At 40.5% G+C, this 12,725-nt stretch overlaps 1 protein-coding gene across 1 annotated transcript in view; it reads left to right on the forward strand.

The window, feature by feature from the left end:
* The first annotated feature begins 3,853 nt into the window (after positions 1-3,853).
* Positions 3,854-12,725, forward strand: part of LOC126188170 (juvenile hormone acid O-methyltransferase-like) — a 137,456-nt gene continuing 128,584 nt past the window's right edge. Inside the window, exon 1 of the mRNA XM_049929685.1 lies at positions 3,854-3,939. The gene's annotated coding sequence lies outside the window, so the exon portion shown is untranslated. The remainder of the gene's footprint in view (positions 3,940-12,725) is intronic.

A 12,725-nucleotide genomic window follows, 5' to 3' on the forward strand; every position in this document is an offset into this window, starting at 1 on the left:
GTATTTTGCTTAAAAAATAAATCCTGAAACCTCCACTAAATGAACCCCAACGCCCCCCCCCCTCCCAATGTAATTGCTACGTAGTAAGAGTGTATATAGTTTAAAGTATGTAACTGTAAATAACAAGTTATTGATTCGTGTTCATTGACAATGCTAAAAGATAGGAGTAATTGTTTCTAACAAGTAAACTGTTCCACACTTTTCTTTTAAATTTCATGCAATTTTATACGTAGCATATTGCTGCCAAAGCCTTGTGCGCCACTTGCAGCGTGGTTTAACATTATCTGCTACACACAGGTCTGGAGGGACACAGAAACGATCCTAAATAAATAGGCCATGCAGTATGAAATCTATTTCACTTGGTTTTTTTAAATTCCCACCATTTTAACACTATGATGTCATAGTGACAGGTATGTTTTGATTATGGAAGTAATTGGGTCACAATCACAGCATTAAGGACTACATGGTGAGTTAATTGGGTAATAAATAATAGTAACAAGGATGATAAAGTATTTGATATATCCACTATGATGTCACAGTGATAGGTATGTTTTGATTATGGCAGTAATTGGGTCACAATCACAGCATTAAAGACTATATGGTAAGTTAATTGGTTAATAAATTATAGTATCAAGGATAATAAAGTATTTGATGTTGGTCCCAGAAACTTGGCAACCATGCAGGCTGCACTCATATTGACCCACCAATAGAAGAACAGTCTGCAGTATGATACATATCGTAACTGGCCTAGAAGGGATGGAAAGGGGTCTGGTGGTGGGGGTTGTGGTGGGAAGGGGGGATTGGGAGGGGCAGGGTGTGGGGGACGGGGTGGAGTTTCCACAATAACGTAGGCTGTGCGAGTATTGTCACTGTTCTGTCACTGCCAACACTTCATGGGATACTGTGCAAAGGTCTGAAATTTAACCCAGACTGTAGTAGTAAAATCTTATAATCAGGTAGCATACGTTATTTTGGGTTCGCGCCCTTGTCGGAGACTTATTGGTGATTGAAATTTACTCCACCTACACGAATAGAGCTGGTTGTCTAGAAGTTAAAGGCCACTGCACGACAGTGCATTAGGGTCATCGGCCACTTTTTTAATTTTTTGATTTCTCTTCTATTTCTTTCCTAAACGTTGTATCTTTATTTCTGAGACTATAATTCTTCACGCTTAAAAGATAAGAAAAAGGTACTCCCTTCTTCTTTCTGGCCCGGTGAAGACAATTAAAACTCCAACAGCATCGTTTGTCCTCGTTGAATTGTATATTGTTTAGCTCGTTAAGGCTAGTAAGAAAGATAATTGAAATCTTTTGGAATCTCTCATAAGGTTTTCTGACGTACTTCTGTCACTAACTCCAGTGTTGCTGTTGCAGGTAAGACCGAAAATTCACTATGTCCGGGTTGGCTGTGGTTATCGAGTGGTGAGTTGAATGAGCCATGTACCATGCATTATGTGTCAGTCCAGCTGGAGAATGACATTTACGTGTATGGTGGTTGGACTAGCTCTGTAAGGCCAATTTCAACCTTATCCATGGACAAGTTGCACTTTGGCCAGAAAAAAAATGCATGCATGTGCGAGTGCATCCTGTAATTGACACTTTCCACAGAGAGGATATGGTCTTAGACTGATGTTGTGTAACACCTCTTGTTGCTACAGAATGCATCCAGCCAGGTGGATATGACATCTACAGGCAGGAATTTTTGAAGAACATTCCAGCAAAGTCTGTTGACTAACTGCTGTGAAACGGATGTGTCATTAGTGCTGAAATACTTGTAATAGTGGAGAGATTTATCTCCCATGTAACATGCCAAATGAAATATATCTGCACATAACGCGGTGAAGATTCTGTTTCAGAAATTAAAAAAAATGGCGAACACATCTCGAGTGGTCCAGAGGAGTAGGGTACGGTGGCAGTATAAGTGACAATATTACACAAAAATATATCGTTTATTTTTCCTCCTCACTTGCACCTCTTTTTTTTTTTTTTTTTTTTTTTTTTTTTTTTTTTTTTTTTTTTTTTTTTTTTTACAAAATGACTAGGTTTGGATTACACTCGATTATCTTCAGATCTTAAATGAAACAACAAGTTTACTGTTACCAGTCACCGTTTTATTTATTTCCACGACGCGTTTCAAAGGTTTAAAACTCCATCATCGGGTGGATTTACATTAGCTAGTATTACATTTGTGTGTGTGTTGTGTTAACATCGTAACAACATTATTACAGAATAATTGTTTAAAGCATTTTGAGGCGTTTGTTTTGGGGCGTCGAATATACGTGTGTGTACCTCAGGTGGCACACAAATCCAACTTTGACAAGTTAAAACAGCTCAACATTCGTAATCGTTTATACAATCAGGCGAAATGTCAAAATGGCTTAAAACTCATACTTGTTAATAACAATCAGGTGACATATTAGAGACCCGAAGCACAACAATCATACTGGCTACAGCAGCAAAATCATACATAGGTGACATTATTTGACTGGGATTAATAGACAGATGTGAGAGGCTGGAGGCAGAAGGAGAGGAAGAGAGAGAGAGAAAGTGAGAGAGAGAGAGAGACAGAGAGAGAAAGAGAGAGAGAGAGAGAGAGAGAGAGAGAGAGAGAGAGAGAGAGAGAGAGGGTGGAAAGAGTGATCATATGAGGGCATACATTTACATGGCAAGGGGTCTTAAGATTACATGTTACATATATTAGCTGCCTAAATGTTGGGGTAATACATTGGTTAATACTATAAAATATGCAGACAGATATAAAATTTGTACCAGTAATTGATGTACATACAGTTTCAAGCTGACAAGGGGTACAAGTTGTTGGTGTGATGAATTATCTGTAACTGATGTTTAAGAATGTAGGCAGTTGCTGAAAACAGATACGATACTGTTGTAAATATTGTCATTTTTGTCATTTAAGATGTATTCCGGTTGTTTCGTTTGGTGTTTGTATATTTGGAGTGTTTCGAGGATTTGTAGTTTTCTGCCTTTTCGTTGGATGTGCAGGATGCTAACGCTTGTGTTGTTAACATGATGTTTTGTTTCATGCAGGTGGGTAGCTATTGCTGATGTGTAGTAAAAACCCAAATACGCACTTTCTATTATTTTACAGTTAAGTAGAAAATTACTATGCATAACTGTTGACACTGCCTACCACATAAGTAAATTCAACAGTTATCTACAATATTTTTCTATTTGTTGTAAAACAACAGAAAATACATCTTAGCTTTTTTTTACTTTTCTTCAGATCTACAGATGATAGAGTGCCACCAGAGGTAGTCACACCGTAAAAATATGGAACTAAGAAGGAAAATAAACGATATAAATTTGTTTTTAAATGTCAGCACAATTTTTGCGACGATTATGGTGACTATAGTGAGGTAACAACATTATTAAAATGCTTTTTGCCATTTAGCTGACACGAAATCTGTGGACTGGTTCTTTCAAGAAGGAAACATTTCCCGTTTTTGTCAGCCTGAATTAATGTTTAAGTGAATTCGTTTCGAAAGGACCTTAAACTCTCAACTTTTCTTTAGCTTGCAGGTATATTAATTCGTCCCAGACCCACTATCATTTAACACATGTGCATCTATTGCGGTCCTGTGGAATGTGCACTCTAACTCGCGTCGGCAGTGAAGTCTGAAATCGTTTAGTGCCCAGACTACGGTTCTACCGTCTGCTCCAGATTTTAAATGCGCGGTATGTGATAGACCGATGGCCTCCCTTCCTAGCTAGTAATAGTAATCGGAGGCACCGATGGATCGATTTATTCTGGTAGTACCGATATTTGTCGAGTCAGCGCTATACGCCGAAGTTGGCGTGGAGCAACGGGGAAACAGAATAGTGGGACACTCGTGTCGCAACAAGCAACACCTCTTACGGAAGAAGCGACAGAGCTAGAGTGGTCATTAATCCAATCACCCACGAAGCTTTGCACACACAGGTGGGTATAGTTCCCCTGTTTCTCTTACGCATTCCCTCTGTCGATCAAGAAAGCATCAGACATTTTTTCCTTCGTTTAGCTTTAACATTAATATGTGCATATAATGAACTGCCATTTCTGTTATTGTAAAACTATTCATATATTCACAGTGAAAGCTTAATGTATGGTGGAACAGTATATTGTTCACTTAACTACTTTATCGTTTCATTCGAGGAAAAGGTATGGGACAAGAGGTGCTACAGTGAAAATATGTACGAAATATGGGAAGGTGATTGCCAGTTTCCGTACGTCATTAGGTTCTTCTTAAAAAATGCGATCACAAAACTTCGCAAGCGGATTTTTTTTCCGGAAGACTTTACTGACAATCTGTCTAAAAATTATTCAGGCAGACTGTCTTCTGTAAGCGTGAATAACTGTAATGCAGAGAGACAGTGACTTTGACTGTGCAGTGTTGAATAACTATGAAACACACAAAAATATCAATAGTGTCGTGAAATAGCTTACTGATACTTTCATAGTTTGACACTTTTCATTGTCTTCAAAATGTCTAGAAAATATCAGCTAATTTGAACGTGATACATATTAATTCACAAAAACTTACTATTGTGGAGTTCAATGAAGAATTAGAGCGCTAACATAAACAAAAGAAAATGACAAACTGATGTTCAGTTATTCATTTATTAATGAACATTCAGGAACTTAAAACTTTTAACATTCGTATGTTTCCGTTGTCGATCAGATTGAAACTGTGCTGTTAGAGACGTCAAATTGTGGTCACTAACAGACACCTAATTTTGTTCATCTTTTATGCAGATTACTAGTTGCGGGGCTTCATACTTGTCAGTTCATAGGTCTAAATGCTTATCATCCGAATGCTTGTTTTTAAAAAATACACTGCACATGAAGGTAGGCTTTCCATTTATGACAATTCTATTGATCTTGTTGCCCAATGCACTACGTAAAGCCGAATGGCTGGTCATCCACGTTCGAAACTGGTTTTGGTTACAACCGCCGCGAGCGATCAAGGGAAGTTACGACGGAAAAATTGATTCCTACAACGCGTGATTTGACTTGTTTTCGTTTAGATCAGGGTAACCTAGCGGCCACCTTAATTCTAGAGTAGTCGCGCCGGAGACATGTCACCCAGCGATTTTCTATGTTGTCCGCAGCTCATTGTGTAGTGACTAGAGCTGCTGCCTGTGAATCTGGGCTCACCGGTTAGATTCCCGACTGGGTCGGGGTTTTTCTCCGCCCGAGAACTGAGTGTTGTCCTGATCGTGTCATTCGGAAAAGTGGAGAGACTGGACAATGAAAAGACTGGGAATTTGTACGGGGGCTGATAACGGGGTGCCTCACAAAGTATCTTCATTTGCTTTTGCCATATCGTCACCCATACTAGTTGTCCAGACGTGAAGTCGCGTAGCATAGTTCATCTTTAAAGGTCAATATTTCACCATTTTTTGAACGTGGCTGTAGTTACGGAGTTCAAAAGTTTGTCCAAACTGTGTGCTCTGGTTGAGAACGGTCACTCACGCGACCATTGATGTTACCATTTGTTTTTATTTCGATAGATGAGTTACTTACGTCCTTGTTTAATTAAATAGAAATGATGATAAAACGCTGAAGAGTACTGCTTTCCTAATCAATATTGCATGGGAACTGAAGGCCTATATAGAGGGATGTCAAGAACCGCTGGTACGTAATCAAATATCTGGAGGAGACTGTAAACAGGCTGCAAGGGGAAAGGGAGGCAAAAAGAGGAAGATTTTAAGTGTGGTAGAGCACGGGACATATAAACCAGGAGGTACTGTTACGCGTGTTAAGTGGACGTGCCATATTAATTTGAAGTTTAGTTGCTTGGACACTGCTGACTGAAATAATATATGGCTCCGAAACTAATTTTATATTGGTTTAACTGTTTTATTAGTGAGGTTCATATACAGGTACTGTAGTGTTTGGTTAACAAATTGCAGTTATTCACATTCGCCGCAGTATAAGCTTCTCTTCATTAAGTTTGTGTGGATGTTGTAACACATTGCACATTCAAGTAGTCCAGTAATTAAGTGTACCCTATTTTCTTTCGTCGTTGTTAAAGATCGAAAACAAATTCACGTGGCTACTGCAGGGTTAACGTAGCGAGAGCATGAGTACGAACCAACTGAGTTTTTGGAGAAAGTGGTCATTTGTAGGAAAAAATACACGCGCAATGAACTTAACTGAGTTTTAATTTCTGCGTTTCCCACATCTTGATTCTCGTCCATATCCACACAGCTGCTGAAATCAGGACGAAAGGATACAGAAAAAAAATGGAAGAAGCCTACTGTAGACTTTCAGCTAGGGTTCAGTGCACATAGTCTTTGAAAAGAAAGTAATATTTCAGGATTCTCCACATTTTAACTTATCCATCGCTTGATAGGAAGAATTCCGCTCACAGTTATTAAAACATAAGTCTCTTCGTCGTTCCTGCGGGCCGCTTTTGTCTGGCCTTGCCCTGCACTAAGCTGCCCTGCTCTCATACTGATGCAGGCAAATTTTAAAGAGTGGGGCACTTCTTGCCTTCCACTCGCCATAATATTGACGAAGTTCTCTGAATAGTAGCTTTTGACTAGGAGCGATTGTTATGCATCCGATCTTTCAACGTTGTTCACCTAATGATGCGGCTTAAAGCCGCGAAACCGGTCGTATTTTAATAAATTTTACCAGCTGTGAGCGCAGTTTTTCCCGACATTTGCCTTTCAACAGATGCGGCTGCCCTGAATATAAAATAGTTCATCGATCGCTGTTTTTGCAGACTTAAGATTACATAACGCATTCACCGACTGACAAATTGGACGTCAGCGTGTTTAAACCGACCGACCAATTTTCCTTGTCGGGCTGTCTAATGGGTAGGATCAGTCGACCTTCCCTACCTCCCCACTCCACCCAACAAATTGCCTGTGTAGCGCTGTCGTGCCAATTTCCTGGCAAAAAGTTACTTTAGTTGCCGAGCGCGGTCTTAATGGTATTGTAATATACATAAGCACGGGAGGTGGACGAAACTTTGACAGTTTCTGGAGAAGTTGATACTGCAGTTGTCGGTGGGACATGTCGTGCGAGAAACACAGCAATACAGATATAAGAAATGACTCCATTTTTAACGAATACGTAATGGTTTAGTGTGGCACATGGAGAGAAAAAGTCCGTCGACCTTGTATATTTCTGCTTGTAGGTTTTGTCAGGTACTTCCTAGAAAAGAAATTTAAAAATCGAATTACCGACATTCAGTGGAAGTTAACTCATAACGTACTTATTTCATTGTGTTAATAAAAGTCCAGCCTATATCTAAGCCCTTTGCTATGGGCAAAGTGTAAAACTTCTTTCTACAGTTCCAACCGTTTCTAAATGATACCTATCTTATCTGTTACGTTTATTAGACTATGTGCGCGCATAGCCATGTGTATGTAGTCTGTTTCGAATTTGTTTCTGAAACTTAGAGGTCATCTTTTTGCTACTTATATAAATTTACATGAACGTCTCCAGATTTATTTTGTTTTGTCATACCGTATTTTCTCAATGAACTATAATTCATATTGCAGGTTTCAGTAATCATCTCGGCTAATAACTGTGGGGACACAACAGCACTAAATCGTAGGTACTTTGAAGTGGATAGAAATTGAAATGTAGCTAACAGCCTCTCCTTGCCGCTCACATCCTCTCCCATGAATGTTTTCCTTTAAGAATTGTTTGATGTTTAACAGCTCCGAAATGCCTGTTTCTTACGTAATTACAAAAACCTTCGGCTTCCAGCTGCTCAGCTAACAGAACGTGGGTAATTTCCTTGCATTAGGAACTTCTTTGCCCACAGCATTCTCTCGTCCTTTTCTGGCCTTGTTTCCTCTAAAACAGTCAAGGCAAACACCATTTTTGTGTGTGTAAAACCAAGCGGCATCTCGTAGAACGATGAATTTGACAAACAGGGCGACGCTGTAATCGCTGAGCGCAGCAGGGTGAGACGTGTGAGCTTCCCCGAAATAGGTGTGTGTGTGTGTGTGTGTGTGTGTGTGTGTGTGTGTGTGTGTGTGTGTGTGTGTGTGGGGGGGGGGGGGGGGGGGGGGGGCGGTCTGTTTCAGGACCGGAAGTGGGTAACGCCTGACCAATTCAGGAGCTACTATGTAGCGGACTCAAATCATTTAATTGGGTAATCAGTCAAAATTAGTAATACTAGGTCATACCTGAGGTTGACAGATAAAACGTGGTTAGGCTGAGTCGAGTAGATTCAACGTATATCTAAGTACGTAGAGCTTGAGACAATTGTTATCGTGTCTAACCACGTGTGATTACAAACAGAATAGTTACGTGTTTTGCTTCTATATTCATGGAATGTAGACTGTGCTGACAAACGAGTCTGCAGCGTGATGATGGTTAGGTTTGAAGGTGACAGTTCGGTTGAGCTTGTGCGCTCAAAGAATTAGATTACCGTGAGAAAAACTACACTGCTTCTTATGGCGTGTTTTCCATATACTGGATTCCAATGCGTAGTTTCTGAGCTATTTTGATGACTTAATGGGGCACTGTAGAGTGATAACCTTAGGTTTACTACTCCCGTCCTGTCTTCAGTAAGAATTTAGTCAGATACTGATGAGTTAGGCCGTATACAGCCGAAAGTTACCAAGTTGCGACAACCTGTCATTGTTCTGTGCGGCTTCATGTTTTTTATGCTGTTAAGCATTGCTCGTCAGGTAATTATTATTCTAATTGAAAATATGGAATTATCTACGTATGGATTTACTTAGAACCCTACACTGTCTGAAAAAACAATTGTCCCTATGCAACAGTTCTCCTCAAGGTGCAGATATGAAACTGAACTACTTCTGGAAATTGATAACTGTTAATAACTCACTATTGTTCCGAAGAATACATTAATTTCCTTTCACTAGACAAACGTCACAGCTATTTCCATCCTTCGTTAAAAGTGAAGTTAGGCATGTATTCTTCGCCCCCCTCCCCCTACCCTCCTACAAAAATTAACAATTTACAATGAAATGAACACCCTTAGCTGCTTACAGGCGTTGACATACGTCAACGGCGACAGACGAAAATGTATGCCCCAACCGGGACTCGAACCCGGGATCTCTTGCTTACATGGCAGACGCTCCATCCTTTTTTTTACTAATCGTTGTTTGGTCGTTGCGGTCGTCGCAAGACATCCTGCTAAAGTTCGGTGGTTGATCCTTCCACTCAGTTTTTTTATTAGACGCCAACCGGCTCTCTGCCCGAACACGCTGAGCTACCGTGCCGGCGTCTGAGCCACCGAGGACACAGAGGATAGCGCGACTGCAGGATTTCTCTCTGGCACGCCTCCCGGGAAACCCACATTCTCAGCGTATTGTCCCGCTACATTCGTAGTGCCCCGCCCATTATACTCACTACTCGCGGCGCGTTGCCGATTCCCGTAAGAGTTCGGGCACTGTCTGTGCATTCGCACAGGAGGTGGTAAAGTGGCTGGTGAGCCTTAACTATATATGACTAAGATAGTATGTTTTTTCGGACATATAGTTAAGGCTCACCGGCCACTTGACCATCTTCTGTGCGAATGCACAGTGCCCGAACTCTTACGGGAATCGCCAACGCGCCGCGAGTAATGAGTATAATGGGCGGGGGCACTACGAATGTAGCATGGGACAATACGTTGAGAATGTGGGTTTCGCGGGAGGCGTGCCAGAGATAAATCCCTGCAGTCGCGCTATCCTCGGTGGCTCAGATGGATAGAGCGTCTGCCATGTAAGCAGGAGATCCCGGGTTAGTCCCGGTTGGGGCACACATTTTCATCTGTTCCCGTTGACGTATGTCAACGCTTGTAAGCAGCTAAGGGTGTTAATTTCATTGTAATTTCATTCTAACGAGCTGCATGGTCACAGAGTATCTATAATTAACAATTTGATTTCAATTTTAGTGTATACGTACAGTTCTTAATTTTTCCCGACGTTTCTGATAATTGGGTTTGAGTACTCGTATTTAGTCTCTTTCAAGGATTTTAATTAAAATCTTTGCACTACAGAACGAAATCGGCTCTGATAGCGGTTTTTAGCGCGCAAAATGTTACATTTACCCACTCCATACATGTACAAGCCTCGGAACATTTTGAACATCTGAATAAATAGTTAAATATTACGTGGTCCGACATTAAAAACGTGTGCAGAAACACTGAAAAGTGGGATCTCTACCTACCTTCCTCAGACAGGACCTTTGGTAGCATCTTTTGGCATGTAATTTAAGTTCATGGGAGTGTAGGAACGGTAGAAGTCGAAAGGGACTAGATTCTCACAGCTGCAAGTTTGCGAAGGCTTTTACAAGGAAATGCCAGTTGTGAGACAGCCTTATTAGCATTACCCAGTCTAGCGATCTACAACAAATAAATTGCCAGTTTATTCAGAAATCGAAAAAGTTCGCTCTGGAGCACTACATTGGACTTCCCCCACTGGGAAAAATATGCTTGCCTCGATCTAATTTTAATAAAACACAAAGAAATTAATGCACCGAAAATTAATAGTTCCTGTTGAAAAGACAAATTTCATAACGATATGAGGGGAAAAGCAGTTACAAATTCGGGGCTGCTACATATGACACGTATCAGCCGAAGCTACATAATTTCTCCCTAAATGACTGGGAGACACCTAGAACGTCTGAGCATAATTTACTTTCAGATTTCAGCATCTGACCGATAGCATGCCACATTTCAAGAACTTCGAATCTTAGTGCCTCTGAACTTAAAAGTGCGCATTTGATTCTCATTATCCGATTAATAGCAGTGTTTGTCTTTAGAATGGTGTTGTAGATTACCTCTTGATTGCATGCAGCTTTTTAATAGAGAAGAGTATTTCAAGAAGCGTGAAACGAGTATCTTCAAACGATGACATTAGTTTCTCGTTTCACTAACAGTTCTTTGCACAATATTCCATGTTCAGACTATATTTTTCACATCAGTGACAAAGGCAGATAAAGGAACGCCTTGTCGTCCGTGCCCGAAAATAATCGAAGCAGAATTTGCTGCTTACACAAGCGTACTTGATCTGTTAAAAGCAAACTTAGCCAAACTCGGAAGTCAAGCTTTCAATTACACGCGTAGCAATAGTTAATATTTCGTCACTTGGCCACACAGCAATAAAAGGGAAGGTACCACACGTGACTAATTCAACAATGCAGCATCCATTGTTGACATACAGACGATGCAAACATTAGGCGTTATTCCAGCTGCACGATAAAAATGTTGATATAAAGTAGAATGTAAATTAAATGTGGTATTAAAGGTGTAGAACGGTTCAAAATATCAAAACTTTAAGGTACAGAGAGAGAGAGAGAGAGAGAGAGAGAGAGAGAGAGAGAGAGAGAGAGAGAGAGAGAGAAGCAATAGGCACTTAAACTCGTGAAACAATCTTTTGGGCCTATTTGTGTTCTTGGACTCAGACTACGGACAATGTATCATTTGTGTGCCGACTGGATGAAAACCTGATACTATGGAGTTCCTCAATAATTTGAAGATTGTATTGTTTCCTAGTGCGCAGACCGGAAGTAATATGCAGTTTTTCATTCGCTGAAAACTGGTATTTGGGCCACAGGGATCAGCTGAGTTAGCTTACATGCGTGAAGAAGGAACTCGTGAAATAGTGGTTGAATTCATTTTTTAGACGCGTAGTTCTGTTGGTGGTTACAGGTGTGTGTGTGTTGTGCTTTACCTAAGTAGCATTTCATTTTTCAGTGAGTTTGCAGAAGGAAACTGGAGAAAACCCTGTCTCGTTCAGGTACTTGACTAGCTTTGCTGACGCAGAAATAGTCTATGGAAACTTTAATGTCTCAATGCTGGACTATTTAATTATGCTGAGACTTCGTGATAGAGCCAGAACACTGAACGACTCTGGTGGAAGGATAAAGGGTGGCTATGGGGATATAAATTGGTCTAATGATATCCAGCTTTTTCTGAACGCAGTCGTAACTTCAGGACTAATTGATGTAAGATACTTGTCTAACCTAGCCCCTCGGAGTAAAGCGGCAGTGCTTACCAAAACAATGGCGGTAGGAGACGAACACAGTAACGTCACACCACCGATAAATATTCCCCATACCAAATTTGGAGTATTTACGTTGTGTAAGTGTCTGACTGTATAGTTACATAGGGTCCACAGACTGAAAGTATATGTTGAGCGCGATTAGTCGTGTGAGAGTTTAATGCTCCGGAGCATTTAGTGTGGAAAACAGAATTTACGTCGTTTCTCAGTGCGCTTAGAAATAAATCACTATGTAAGAGAGGTCTCAGATCAGTTTACGCCTAGAACATTGCACTGCTTTCTGTGGCAGATTTTTATTCCGTGATTTTTTGCTTAGAACTTCGGTGCAATGAAAATGGGCTGTTTAAAGGAACTGGAGCAATAAAGATTTAGCATTCTCGTCTTTTTGTTGGATTTACAATAAAACGTTGGTAAATTAAGTCGATGGTAGTGAAAAACATATGTTCAAAGCTTCGTTGAAAATTTTTCTCAACTACATTTTGTCTTCGAAAAAGTGACGATTTTTACAGTTGTCTTCTCAGTAACGAAAGATTTTTAAGTCCATAAACTTTAGAACGAAGTTCTTCGTTGATCTCTCTTCCCATCATTGATAACTTTCATTAGTGTTAATGCTGTCTTACTCCAGGATTCGCACTAATCAGGATTTGGCAAATAAGACTTCCCGGCCAAAAGGTGTTCCTGAGGTCGCAGTCAGTTGCCCAAGGTTGCAAAGTCAGGCGCGCCGCCTGTCAGTGGATTGTGTGA

This window comes from Schistocerca cancellata, chromosome 5 (genome assembly GCF_023864275.1).
Source record: "Schistocerca cancellata isolate TAMUIC-IGC-003103 chromosome 5, iqSchCanc2.1, whole genome shotgun sequence".
In the NCBI taxonomy this organism is placed as follows: domain Eukaryota; kingdom Metazoa; phylum Arthropoda; class Insecta; order Orthoptera; family Acrididae; genus Schistocerca; species Schistocerca cancellata.